At 36.5% G+C, this 15,422-nt stretch overlaps 1 pseudogene; it reads right to left on the bottom strand.

The window, feature by feature from the left end:
* Positions 1-10,018: 10,018 nt before the first annotated feature.
* LOC110314514 lies at positions 10,019-10,897 on the bottom strand (annotated as a pseudogene).
* Positions 10,898-15,422: the final 4,525 nt, after the last annotated feature.

Raw genomic sequence — 15,422 nt, 5'->3', positions numbered from 1 at the left:
TTATGTGGCCTTTTGGTTTATAGGACATTTTTATGGGAACCATGTTTACTACATACACTATAATTATAACGTTGTGAAAAAAATCACCTATAAAGGAAGATAAACAAAACTATCTTCTTTCTAATGGAACATCTCTAAGATTTATGTGCAGTAGATCATATTTGAATTTTAAGTAGGTAAGAAGTTGGAAGTGCGCAGCTTTAGTTAATAACACATATTGCATTTTCTTAGAAAAAAAGATTTTGAATACAAGATGTATTTTAATTCAAACTGAATTAGTCAAAGTTATCAATAGAAGACAATTTGTATTAGCTTTAATCATCACTTTCCTTCATTTCTATCATGTTAAATTATCCATTGGTGACATTGGTGGGTGTTAGTAGATTTCCAGATTTTCTTGGAACTATATAAAACAATTACAATATGTTATTATTGCATGTTAAGTACATTTAAATTTCCAATACTTCCTGTACTTGAATACAGTATTTAATAATATGGGTGATCAATATTGAAGCTAGGAATGCTAAAAGAATCTATTTCCATATTTTACTATTACCAGATTTATGAGATCTACTTGGATAGAAAATATTGTGAGATATATTGTCCCAAATGTTTAATGCATGTTAGTGTACATAGATTGGAATTTAAGGATAGAGTTTTGAGCCTTTAATGTTACAAATCACAACCACTGTTTTATCACAGTTCCTTACTGTTTGGAATATGCTATGATGAATTTACATTATACATGCCTACTTTAAATACATAGATTTTGCCAGGTTAGTAATTCAGTAAACTACATTTGCTGATGCTGTCAGTAGCATTAAACTATTCTCTATTTCTATGAGTATAAGACCAGAAAGAAGGAGATACGAGTATGAATGATACACTGGCCAGATAGAACTTTTTTTTCCCAGGTACTGAGGAAGATGCTTGTGTGTATTATCAAGGGTGTTCTTGATCATTTACACCAGAGTTTTTAATGAAGATAATGGTGTTTCTGGGAATGCATTAGGTGCACTTTTAATTCAAAACAAAAAGAAGAGGATAATAATTCTCAAAGGTTTTTCAGCCTTATAATACTATGTATATTTTATTATAGTAAAAATGTCATTTGGTTGCAGTATATCATCACCAGAAATGGGAAATGGGCAAAGTTAGAAAATGTATTAACTTTCACTGTCATTTGTGTCCAACACTATGAGGTAATTAAGAAGCCTTTTTAAGGAGAGAAACGTGAACTAGTTCTACAATGCTAACTTTCTACTGAGATTTCTATTGAGACACAAATGGTTGGCAGAATTCTCCAAATCTCAAAAGGTGTTCTAAAACCAAAATTATTTATAAATCTCTCAAATCAATTGATTATCTCAAATTATCCCCCACATTGCTCAGTATTATAAGGAATAAAAATTAAGCATCTACTCCAGCATCCTAGCATCCTTTCCAATATTACCATCATATTTTTCACTTGTATTTTATTTTTACAAATCGTTCCTTAGAAATCATTGTAATAAATGTTTCCCTCTTTACCTCAAGTGCTACTGTTCTAAACCAGCTACATATTCTATGTCATCTACAATATCATATCAATTTTTCTAGCTGTTATTTTTCTCACCTCAAGTTAATTGTCAAGATTATTATAAAATGATGCAATGTATTATATATAAATAAACCTGGCCAAGGATACTGTTTGCATGTATGTGGTCAGATTGACAATGTCAATTATAATTTTTAAGACTCAAAGATGCAGAAATAAACCCACACATACAGAAACACTTGGTTTTTGACAAAGAAGCCAAAACCATACAATGAACAAAATCAAGAAGGCATCATCAACAAATGGTGCTGGTCTAACTAGATGTCTGCATGTAGAAGAATTCAAATAGATTCATATTTATCATCCTGTACAAAACTCAAGTCCAAATAATTAAAAGACCTCAACATGTAACCAGATACATTAAATCTAGTAGAACAGAAATTGGGTACAGGAGACGTCTTCCTGAACAAAACATCAATGGGGCTTAGGCTTGAAGAGCAAAATTTGATAAGTGAGACCTCATGAAACTGAAAAGATTCTGTAAGGCAAAGGACAATGTCTATAGGATGAAACAGAAGCCTACAGATTGGAAAAAGTTCTTCACCAATCCTACATCTGACTGAGGGCTAATACCTAAAATATATTTTAAAACTCAAGAAGTTAGACACCAACAACTCCAATAACCGAACTAGGAAATGGGGTACAGAGCTAAACAGGGACTTCTCAACAGAGGAATCTCTAATAGCAAAGAAGCACTTGAAGAAATACTCGACATCCTTAGTCATCAGGGAAATGCAAATCAAAACAACCCTGAGATTCCACCTAACACTTATCAGAACAGATAAGATCAAAATCTCAAGGGACAGCACTTGCTGGCCATGATATGGAGCATGGAGAACACTTCTATGTGACTGGTGGGAGTGTAAACTTGTACAGACATTCTGGAAATCAATTTGGCTGTTTCTCAGAAAAACAATAGCATTTTCTGGGCATATACCCAAAAGTTGCTCCACCATCTCACAAGGACACTTGCTCAACTACCTTCATAGCAGCTTTATTTGTAATACAGGGATTAGAAACCAAAGAATAGATGAAGAAAATATGGTATATTTATACAATGGAATACTACTCAGATATTAAAAACAAGGACATCATGAATTTTGCAGGCAAACGGATGAAATTAGAAAATATTATCCGGAGTGAGGTAACTCAGACCCAAAAGGACATGCATGGTATGTACTCACGGATAAGTGAATATTAGCCACAAAGTACAGGATAATAGTAAATATTATTATTCATGTTTGTACCAAGATTTATTTGAAGTATAAGTTAACCCAACTATAGCAATATTTCTAGATTAATCCTAGAAATAAAGATTGATTTTTTTTGATTTTGGACAAGTTTTAGTGTCTCAAATTTAATTTAGCTTCTGTAAACCAAGAATGAATTTCCTGGACAAATATTTAAAATTATACATTAAATACATATTTTAATGTTTGAAGGCAAAGAATCAATTTGTTTTATTTTATTTTTGATTTTAGGAATAAATCCCAGGATTTCATGTATGATAGACAAAAATTTCCGTAATCCACAGCCTTTTTGTTTTTTAGCTTTTATTTTAAGACAGGGTAACACTAAGTTGCCCAGACTGGCTTCAAACCAGCTTTTTATGTAGTCCATGCATGCTTGAACTTTTGATTTTCCTGCTATGATTTCAGGAGTAGCTGATATTACAGGTCTTCATCTCCAGATCCCTTGAGAATTAAAATTTCTAAAAGCCAGCACTCTTGAGCTTAAGACAAGATTGCCATACACTTGAGGCTCGTTTGGAATATATACTGAGTACCAGGTTTATTAGTCATGGTTCTCTAGAGTAACAGATCATATAGAATCTCTCTCTCTCTCTCTCTCTCTCTCTCTCTCTCTCTCTCTCTCTCTCTCTCTCTCTCTCTCTCGGATTGATTGTAATGACTTACAGGCTACAGTGCATCTAGTCAATTGTGACTGGCTGTGAACAGAAAGTCCAAGAATCTAGTGGTTCCTCTGTCTCACAGGGCTGGGTCTTCTGTATGTGCTGGAATCTAATGGACTCTAATGCCAGTGAAGCAATGAATTTGCCGGCAAGAGTAAGGTCAAGCAGGCAAAGAGCAAAAACTGCCTTCTTCCATGTCCAAATATAGGCTTCCAGCAGAAGGTGTGGCTCAGATCAAACTGTGTGTTCCCACCTCAAAATCTGGATCAAAGGTGTGCCCTTCATTTCTGTGCCCTTCATTTCTGGATTGAAGTTCACTGCCTCAAGTCAAGCTCTTATCCCAGAATAGCCATCACACCAGTCCTCTCTTGGCTGCATAGAAAGTCTCTCCTTCTCTGAAATATACTATAAACTGGGTATGGTGGCACATACTAATAATTCTAACCCTCCACAGAAAAAGAAGGAGGTTCAAAAGTGCAAAGTTATCATTGTTGCACATAGCACATTTAGGGCCAACATGGGCTAGAGAATGTGTCTGAGAAAAGAATCAAATTTAAAGACATAAGCACAAAACAATTACATAATTTACCTGTACACACATAAAAGATGGCCTAAAATGAAATCTGTTAAATATGTGATTTTACTAAAACAGGCATAAGGACCGAACAGAAAAGAATCAATCATAAAGTAAATATGTTCTTATTAGTAATGTTTGTTTTCCATCTGTCTATTAGCTATTTAGTTTCCAAGTGCCCAGGTTACTGCTCTTTTCAGATGTTTTTGATGAGAAGTGTTTAAATCTTATTTTCATTTTTCCTTTGCATGTATTTTGTACATATTTTTGCTTGTCTGTACCATTGGGATTGTATTTAATATTCTAAATTTATAGCAGTCCACTTTTAATTCATACCAATTTAATTTCAGTAAACCACACAACAATGCTTCATTACTCCTCTCTTTCACATAGTGATGTTAAAACTTATTAATGATACATTATGTGCACCAAACCATAAACCAATGAATTAAATGCATTCGTGTCTTGAATTATAGTTTAAAATGCAATTACCAATGAAAGGGTAGTACTTTTGGGTTTTAGTTTAATTTTTAAAGTGTTTAATTTCTCAACTTAATTCGAAGGTAAGAGGTACAGATGTAACCCATTGTTAATGCAATTCCCAAGAGTTTAGCTGTATTGAGATCTTTGTTGTAGCTTTAAGCTACTTTCTAATACCTATTGATTTCCTAGTATTTATAGGGCAGATCTAGTAGCAACTTGTACAGATTTTTTTTTTATATGGGAGTGCCACACTACTTCAGTTTGAAATAATCTTTCTAGGATATGACCGGAAGTCTTGGCTGTCTACTTGGCTGTATCTACAACCAACTAAAATGCAAGTCTCTGGGTATTCCTGTACTTCAATTTTGTTTTAATTATATTGTTTTGAAGCAGGACAGTTCACCCAAAATTTGGAGATCACTTTCTGATGGAAACACCCCCCCCAAAAAAAAGGACACCAAAGAAGGAAATCTTGATTTTTGTCATTTTACGTTATTTTACATTAACCCTGGTTCCTTAAGCATTCCTTCAAAGATAATCAAAATGCTTAGCTGTCAAGGTTACATACCTGATAAGCTGTAACCTTAGTTGAGGAACAGAATGGTGGCATGTCTTTGAGGTATTTTCTTGATTGCTAATTGGTAGTGGAAGGTCTAGCCCACTGTGGATGATGCTACTCCTGAGCAGATTGTCCTGGGTTGTGAAAGGAGCTGAATCTGTCAAACTTTTTTTGTTTCCTTGTTTGCCTTGTGATTATTGTTATTTGAAAATATACTATTGGATGTAAAAATGGAGTAATTATGTAAAATCAGATTCTCCTATTCCTTAGGGCTTGCAACTTCTTATTTTAAAATTATTATAGGCTATCTCTGTGTCAATGCTGAGCTATGAGCATAGTATGTTCTTAAGTGTCTTGTGAGTTTACGTCTTTCTCTGGTGACCCTTTCATCTTTTGCAGTATAAGCAGTTCTTTATCATTTGGTTCCCCCCAAAGGAGTAAGAGCAAAGAAGGGAAGGAGAAGAAATGCTAGTCTTTTAAGACACCTGGAAGTCATGTTAACCAGAATGAGGGATACAACACTGTGGAGTGGGAAGTGAAAAAATGCTGGCCTTCTTTGCATCTATATGACCAGAAACAGCAGCAATCCCTGATATGTGCACTTTGTCTGAGAACGTGTGCATGGCATGTCTTGGAGGCTGGGTATCTGATCCTATGCTAAAATATGAAATGTCTGAAAAGCATTTAATTTGCCTTCTTCTGGAACATTCAAATTTATATCACTCCTTAAGACTTTGAAATTATCTCTGGTTCTGCCAGCTTGCCTAAATTAATGAATTTCTGGTGCTACTTTCCAACATCTCTCTGGAACTTTTCTTGTCACAGAATACTTTTTTTATATTAAGATTTTTTATTGGTGATTTTATTTATTGGCATTTCAAATGTTATCCCCTTTCCCAGTTTCTCCTCCACAAGCCCCCTCCCCCTCCCCCTCCCACTGCTTCTATGAGGTTACTCCCCCATCCGCCCACCTCACCTTCATTACATTCCTGTACAATGGGGGCATTGAGTCATCACAGGACCAAGGGCTTCCCCTCCCATTGATGCCAGATAAAGTCATCCTCTGCTACATATACAGCTGGAGCCATGGGTTGCTCCATGTGTACACTTTAGTTGGTGGTTTAGTCCCTGGGAGCTCTGGGGGAGGAGGTCTGTTTGGTTGATATTGTTCTTCCAGTAGGGTTGCAAAGCCCGTCAGCTCCTTCAGTCCTTTCTCTAACCTCCATTGGGGACCCCTTGCTCAGTATGATGGTTGGCTGTGAGCATCCACTTCTGTATTTGTCAGGCACTGGCACAGCCTCTCAGGAGACAGATATATCAGGCTCCTATCAGCAAGCACTTCTTAGCATCAGCAATAGTGACTGGATTTGGTGTCTACAAATGGGATGGATCCCAAGTGGGGCAGTCTCTGGATGGCTTTTCCTTCAGTCTCTGCTCCACTCTTTGTCCCTGCATTTCTTTTGACAGGAGCAATCCTGGATTAATATTTTTGAGATGGGTCAGTGACCACATCCCTCAACTGGGCACCATACTTATCCACTGGATATGCTCTCTACAAGTTCTCCCTCCCCTTTGTTGGTTATTTTGTCTAATGTTCTCCCTGTTGGTTCCTGAGAACCTTTTCAGTCCCAGACTTCTGAGACTTTCTAGTGGCTACACTCAGTTCTCCATCCCGCACTGCTATACAATTCCTGACCCTCTGTACTTGAAAGATATGTATGCAAAGTACTTCAAGTCTCTCAAGAAAGATACTTTTTAAAAAAAAAAATTGACCATGAAAAGTGATTCTAGACAAACTCCATATGGTATTAAATGGAACTGTGTATAGCTATCCTATACATACTTCTATGAGCTTTCCTTATTTAAAAATGTAATCGTATCTCTTCATTATTAAATCATGACATCTCTGATGGATGATATTTTAGTTCATCCTAGATCACAGTGGCCAGTATTGTAATACTAATTACCCCAGAAAGCAGCCCTTTTTTGAACTTACAGTTGATTTTCATGTTTCTTCACTGAGGTGACAATTCTTTAAGATTTGTCTTCTTGAGTCTTAGAAAGTATATTCCTTTCCCCATATGGCAGCCATTATTTAACACTGGACATAAAATATCTTTTGTTTCTTTTCTTTAGATGACAGTTTGTGTGGCTTCAGTTTACCTCATAATATTGACTGCCCTACTTTGGAAATACTCACTTTCAAGATACATACCATATGGCTAAATCAGTCTATTGGAGAGAGACTGTTGGAAATGACCATATTTTATATATGTGCCCAAGGCCAAATCTGCCTTAACTGTTGGTAATCATGTGAATGTTTCAGAAGTTATAGCTGAGTACAACTTGGTTTATATGAGGAAATGTAGGTCAGTTTCCCTCTGTTTCTATTTAAATTTCTTTCACACTTTCCTACAGAAGTTTGCTTAAATCTGAAACTAATTAATTTCCACTGTTGCAAGTTCTGACTGTTTTAATCTCCTTCCAAAGCTCACTTTAAAACTCCTTTTTGATGAATTTGCCCTCCCACTTCACTAGTGCATGGCATTATTTTAAAGCAGGTTTTGAAGTTTTCCTGCTGAGTCAGCACCTTGTAAAAATTTTCCCACCATGGCATCAACAATTTGTGAAGGAATAAATAAGGAAAGAAGCTTATGATAAGTAAAGAAGAATTTAAATGTCCAATAATAGCAAGCAAATAGCAGCCATATAAAGGAGCATTACCAGAAGGGGACTTTACTTTCTTAATTAAGAATAGAGGGAATTGTAGCAACCTCCTAGGCTGAAGAAAATGTCATAAGGCAGTTTAGTTCTTCAGTAGAAAAAAATTTCTAATTGAATAATTAACTCTAAATAATGTGATGAGCATGTTTGTATCCATTACAAGAAATACATTTTGGATATCGGTACTTTCCATATGATTTAAAGTTCTCTGGAAAAATCAGATGCATGATACTTCTTGTAACATTTAGAAATATACTTCTTTTTATGCTATTCTTATCTATTTAGAGCACCATATAACCTCCCAATACTTGATTATTTGGCTTTACCAAATAGTTCACCATGTGTTTTCCCTTGCATTTAAAAAAAATTACATGCATACATTTATTCATTCATGAAGTAGTGTATTTGTGTGCACATGTGTGCATGCTTTTGTGTGTGTGTGTGTGTTTGAGTGTGTGCGTATGTACATTAACACCTGTGTGCGTTATCTTACATATATGCGAGCAGGCCAGAGAACAACTTTTGAAAATTGGTTCTCTGCTTCCAGAATGTGGTTCCCAGGGTTTTAACTCAGGTTTGGTGGCAGGTGTTGCTTCCTGCTGAGCCAATTGTCCCTATTATTTTTGAAGAACAAATATGAGAAAAGAAAAACTCTGCTCTTTTAGTTTCTCACCTAACACTCAACCTAAGGGGATACTTAATATATTCTTCTCAGCAAATAAAGACCTGTTTACACTGATTATTTTCAGCTTTTCTTAGACACAGGCTATGCTTTTTAAATGATAAGAATATAGCAGAGGGGGCAGCTTTTCTGTTAATTAAAAATATCTTGTTAAAAATCTTAGTAATGCAAATATTCCAAGAGTAATGTCTACTTTTCATTGAAGTACATTATAAAAAAATGGCTTGCCATATTTGTAAGTTGCCTCTTCCCTTTCATATTATGCTAGGAATTTTAAAACTTCATTAACACATCAGTAGGAAACAGAATTTAAAGATCGTGCTTTTTCACATAGCACTTTTCATTATTTTTTTTCTGGCAGCTCTGAAGTGAAATGTGAACTTTGGTAATGCTAAAATATCAAAACATGGTAGTCTCTTTCAGCACACCATTGGAGGTTTTTTTCTTTCTCTTTAATTGGCATATGACAAATCTATTTATCACAGGTCTTTTCTACTACATGCAGAAAATTGTTAGCCTGTGGGAGTGAAAGATGATTTTAAGAATTTGTAATTTTAATTGTTACTCCTTGTGTCACTTGATGTGAAGACTTCATTAAACAATGGTAGAGCTTTTTGTGACATTTCAACTTTCTGTCAACGTTTCTATAATAATCTCTTCTATTAAAAATCAGCCCTATTAGTTGAATATGTTTAGTATAAATTAGAGCTTACCATAAAAGACAGTTTTGGCAATTACATTTCAGCTTTTCATTGAAACTGGATTTTCACTGTGTTAATCTTCCATCTAAATCATTTACAAACTTTACTTAAAATTTTCAAGGCCAAAAAATTTTCTAGTCCATACCTTTGAGATGGTGATCTTGATTTCCATGCTGTTCTATACGTTTGTGGATATCTCCCTTGTATGTAGAAGAAGGCTATATGACCATATTTATGACAAGAAAAATATATTTCTAGATTCAGATATTGAAAACTGTGCATTTTGATTTTCAGTCACTTAGTCTTTTTACCCTTTCTCTCAACTGTCTGCTCTTCACTGAACACATGTTGAAATTTATGGTGATTGTCAATCTCAAATAAGGAAGTGTTCCTTTTTACAGATTCTCCTCTCCCTAGACAATTAATGCTATTCATAATAAATAATTAATTTATTAGGCATAATTTTCAATGTTAAATGGTACAGATGTTTGAAATGGAACAATTCAACATAAATATTTCCAATTAGTGATTTTTATTTTAATTTGGCATGAACTAATAATTTTACTCATCATTGCTTACCCAAGATACTAATAATTCCTTTTAACAATATTCAAAATAAGTTCATGTAAATTAAGCTGATGTCTACCTCTTCCTCTTCTTCTTCTTTAACTGATTTTACCTTTATTTCCTGCACTTTAAGCCAATCATTATACTTCACAATGATTTCTGGGGTGGGCCAGAAGGAAGGTGTCATTCAGAATGATGGTGGCCATGGCCGGGTTGGTCTCACTGAGGAAGCTGTAGGAGCACAGACTTCCCTGCTGGCACATAGGTGATGTTCAGAGAGTGGCAGAGCTGGTATGCAATTTCCTCAGCAGCTTCCAGCTTGCACAGCTCAATCAGGCCAGCACCTGCTGTGACCAGCTAGTTGACAATCAGCTCAGCTTCCTTGGAGTCACCCTCAACAGAGATGATGGCTGCCTTCTGCTGCTGCTCAGCCTTTTCCACCACAAATCTGGCTGGCTCTCTCTGCTTCCTGCTGAGCCACCTGTTTGGCTTCTACTGTGTCTGTGAACTCCTTCCTGAAGGTCAGATATGTCAGGGACACATCATCCAGGATGAGACCAAATGTTGCTGCTCGCTCTGTGAGATCATCATTCATCTGCCTGGAGTCCAGTTCTCGCTGGTTAACCAACTCTCAGCATCTAATTGAGCCACCACCAACTTGAGGATCTCTGTGGTGATAGACGGCAGCTCCCGCTCATCATAGTCCTTGTGGTGATAGACGGCAGCTCCCGCTCATCATAGTCCTTGTGGTGATAGACGGCAGCACCCGCTCATCATAGTCCTAGCCAATAACGGTGGAGATATGAGGAAGCTGGCTGGCCACCAGCCAGAAGAGGATGCACAGTGTGATGTTGATGTTCTATAACTCTGCTTCCAGTGACGACAACCTGTGACATTCTGTGGCTTCCAGTGACAACCAGTGACATTCTGTGGTCGAGAGCAGCAGTCAAAGATAATTGGCTTCAAGGGATGAGAAAGTGAGTCCCTTCCCTTAACACACTGTCCTGTACTCCATGTAATTAGTCAAGGATTATACAAAGCAGAGTTCACCACACCTCCTGCAACTGCTAACGTCAGTCTGAACACTTTGGCAGCCATGACTACTCCGGTTGCTTCCACTCACACCTGCTTTCACTCTGACATCCACATGAATTTCCCAGCCACATTTATTCTTTCCGAAAGAAGAAATTTTTAAGGGTTTGTTTGTTTATTTATTTATTCACTTTACCTTCTGATTGCTGCCCCTCTCTTCTGGGACCCCCTCCCACAGCCCCTCCTCCCAACCTTCCCCTTCTCTTCTGAGTGGGTGGAGACCCCCCCCCCCCCGAGTATCTCCCCACACTGGTACATCAAGTCTTTGCAGGGCTAGGTGTAACCTCTCCCACTGAAACTTTTGCTGAATAATTTTTAGGTCAGATAATTTTCGGGAAAGCATCATCTAAATGGATAACCATGGGACTTAATATCAATTTCTAGTTTAGTTTCTATCTGTAAGTTAAAACAGAGAGATAAGTTCTGTCATAGAAGGTTGCCAGATATCATAGACAATGTGAAAGACCATCTAGAGATGAGAGTGAAGACATTACATAGGCATACTGAAACGTGAGTCCTTGTTTCTAGTATGTAAAAAGAAATGGGAAAGCATTCTAGGAAAGTCTAATAGTGTGACAGTGAATTATGAACTGTATAATCTGGGGCAGGTTGAGCAAACCTCAAGGACATAATTAGAATATATGTTTTTTCTAGAGCCAAAATCCTGACACATTAGAATGAGGAACAGAGCATAAATCAAGTTGTGTTCTCAGAGAATTTTCTCTCACAACACTCTATAGAATGGAGTAGATTTGAAAAGTCAAGCAGATGTACCAGCCAATTATAATATTTCGTATTTGTTCTGACAGTATCCAAAATGGTAAGCATCAATGACAATTTAAGGCTTGTATAGGATAATAATTTGAAAACTGATTCAGGAAACAAAAGGAGAAATACTAACAATATGCAGTTACTGACATCCAATTTATTATATAACATGCTTTAATTGGAACTGTATAAAAGAATCTTAGAGTTTGGGAGTTAGAAGATGGCTCAGGGAATAGAAGCACTTGTGGAGAAAGCAAGAAGTTCCAAGTTCAAATTCCCAGCATCTGTACATGCCTGTAACTTTAGCACTGTGGGGGTTAGGTAGCAACAAGCAGACTCTAGAAATTTTTAGGTATGCCAGCCTAGCTGCCAGGTTGAGATTTGGTTTCAGTGAGAAACCTTGGCTCAAAAAAGGCACAGAATAAAAGAGGAATATGCCACATGTTCTCTACTGGCCTCCGCATGAATGCTGACAACATACCTGGGTACATACACATATATCCCCCCACCATGAACCTACACACACATGCACAAGTTCAACTTCTTCCTTTTATGGTATCCTTAATAGTAAATCATGATTCATGCTATGTCCTATCTTATTAAGACTTTCTGTAGGTTCATTAGTTTACAATATATTATGACCCAAGAAGCGATTCTCAATATAAAAGTTATGACTGATAAAGCTATTGAATTACTGACAGAAATCAAAGAATGCCCCAAGACCCTCATCTATATACCAGCTAGGAGGCAATATGTGCCAGTATAGTTCAGAAAGCTTTATATATATATCAGGTGCACACAAAACATTCTTTATTGAATTGCTAATTAAATAAAAATTAATTCATAGAACACTACTTTCTGAACAGAACAATTAAGTTATTTAATTTGGTTCATAAATCACACTTTTTGTTACATCACTGTGTCCATGTATGCTGTTGAGGAGTTGCTGAACCTGCAGTTACCCTTCACAGGGGAAGGACAAAAAGCAAGTCCAAGGCCACGTTCCATGTTCTGAATCAGGCGTAGAATATATGACTCGAGGCAGGCAGTTTGTGTAAGCTCTGTTGATATTATTATTGCAGTTTATTTGCCTGTAGAGTAAATTTACATTACTAAAAGATAAGTTTGACACTTTCATTTGTACACACACAGCTGATGAATACATTTGGGGGGGGGGAGGGAGTTCTGTTCCTAGTATCCTTGATGCAAAGTTGCTTAGTGAAGGAGATTTTTGTTTCTCATTAAACTTTCTTTTTTTTCTTTTCTTTTTTTAAATTTATTTTTATTATTATTATTTTCTTTATTTACATTTCAAATGCTATCCCGAAAGTTCCCTATACCTCCCTGCCCCTGCTCCCCTACCCACCCACTCCCACTACTTGGCCCAGGCCTTCCCTTGTGCTGGGTCATATAAAGTTTGCAAGAACAAGGGGCCTCTATTCCCAGTGATGGCCGATTAGACCATCTTCTGCTACATTTGCAGCTAGAGACACAAGCTCAGGGGGTACTGGTTAGTTTATATTGTTGTTCCACCTACAGGGTTGCAGCCCCCTTCAGGTCCTTGGGTACTTTCTCTAGCTCCTCCATTGGGGACCCTGTGTTCCATCCAATAGCTGACTGTGAGCATCCACTTCGGTGTTTGCCAGGCACTGGCATAGCCTCACAAGAGGCCGCAATATCAGGGTCCCTTCAGCAGAATCTTGCTGGCATGAGCATTAGTATCTAGGTTTGGTGGCTGATGATGGGATGGATTCCCGGATGGTGTAGTCTCTGGATAGTCCATCCTTTCTTCTTAGCTCTAAATTTTGTCTCTGTACCTATATCCTTTCAGGAGTATTTTGTTCCTTATTCAAAGAAGGAATGAAGTATCCACACANTGGTCATCCTTCTTGGTTTTCTTCTGTTTTGCATAATGTATCTTCGGTATTCTAAGTTTCTATCTGCAAGCCAGTGGGATTTTTTTCTACCCTTAAAACTGATTCATGTCCACTGAGTTTTTAGATGGTGGTAGGTTTTTCAAGGTGGTTGATAACTTAAGAAATAGTTAAGGGCTACCCAAATAATGTCTTACATTTTGAGGATCAGAATAATCATTGCTAAAATATATTCAATCCATCTCATAAAAAGAAAAATAATATAGAAGAGTGTTTTGAAAATCATTCTTTGAGATCACTTTTTCTTAGTGGTGTTACAACTCAAAAAATTTATTTTCTCCTCTCCTACTTACACACATTGAAATAAGATTTGGAAAATACTGTGTCTGAGAATTACTTTGATGGTGATAATCTCTTCTTTAAAATAATTGAATATTGTATTCACATAAAACACTGAAAAATCATCATAAGAAGTCAGCTGTGTGTCTTGAGTTATAGAATTTTCAAGATTTCATCTGCTTTCAAGTACCACTTTGGCCAATATACATCTTATTCTCTTATATCATGGAGTTTTTCACAGTCTTTCATAGTGAATAGAACAAATAAAAAGTGTCATAGAAAATTTAGACACCCATGTAGAAAAATCAACATATGACTTTCCAAGCTCTGGGTAATAACTACTGACAGTCACTGTGGTAAATTACATTTATTCTCAGACTGCTATGTGAGATAAGATACTCAATGCAAGGCATATCCAGCTATTGTTTCCATTCAGACTGTCTTTTCTTTATAATCTATGCTTAATCTATAAAAACAATCACTTAGGCTAGTTAATAAAACAAAATCAAATGTATGCCTATTGATATACATTTGGCAGTGGTTTTAATTACTAGGATCCAGACCAAATAGTCTGTCTAGGAGATTAAACTATAAAGCTTTCATAGATATAGCTGTACAAATAATGTACAAGTAATGGTTGATAATAGATTATCATTTGCTAAAATGATTTAAAAGGAACTTTACAGATCTCAAAATTTCCATTGTGATATCCATGCCCTGTTAAAGATGAAGTACTCGGCTATAAGAGCATCATTATGTATCTCTGTGCGGTGATTTGAATGAGAATGGTTTCTATAGTCCCATATGTTTGTAAATTTACTCCCCTGTTAGTGAAACACTTTGGTAAGGAAAAGAATGTGTAGCCCTTATTGAAGGAGATGTGCAACTGTGGGAGAGTTTGAGGTTTCAAACTGCTCATGCCATTTCCAGTCCCCACTCTCTCTTCTTCTCTGTGTCTTCCTTATGAATTAAGAGGTTACCTCAGCTACAGCTCTAGTGACATGACTTTACTCTAATATCATATAATTTAACCATAACCACCCAATGACATGCTTTCTTTGGTAAGTTGTCTTGATTACAGTATTTTATTGTTGCAATATAAAAGTAACAAAGAACCCCATAACAAGGCACTTAGAGTTTTCCATCTTTAAAGGACAGCCGAGTTCCTTGAATTATGAATGAAATTCAGTACACAAATTATTTGTAGGAACATTTCGCACATGTTCGTCCTGACAGCTACTTTTCTTCGAATCTGTTCCTGTGCACTCACAAGGATAGTACCATAATTATTTTGCTTATGACAAAAACACTCATGTTCGAAGTATAGAAAGTCTTGTATAATATGCTTTCAAAGGCTAAAGTGGATTATTGTCACATTGCATACTTCCTTAGGGGTGTCCCTGAAGCTCCAGAAAAGAACAATCCTCCAGTTGCTCAAATTCCAAGCATGTTTCAAAAGTTCCAGGTTGTTTTGCAGAGAAAATAGCCTGAAGAATAAATCTACAATAATTCATTGGCAGTAGGTATTCTTCATGATCAAGAGCTGACAT

Source organism: Mus pahari, chromosome X (assembly GCF_900095145.1).
Source record: "Mus pahari chromosome X, PAHARI_EIJ_v1.1, whole genome shotgun sequence".
Classification (NCBI taxonomy): Eukaryota; Metazoa; Chordata; class Mammalia; order Rodentia; family Muridae; genus Mus; species Mus pahari.
Note: the sequence above shows the minus strand (reverse complement) of the source record. Positions and strands in the feature narration are given on the sequence as shown.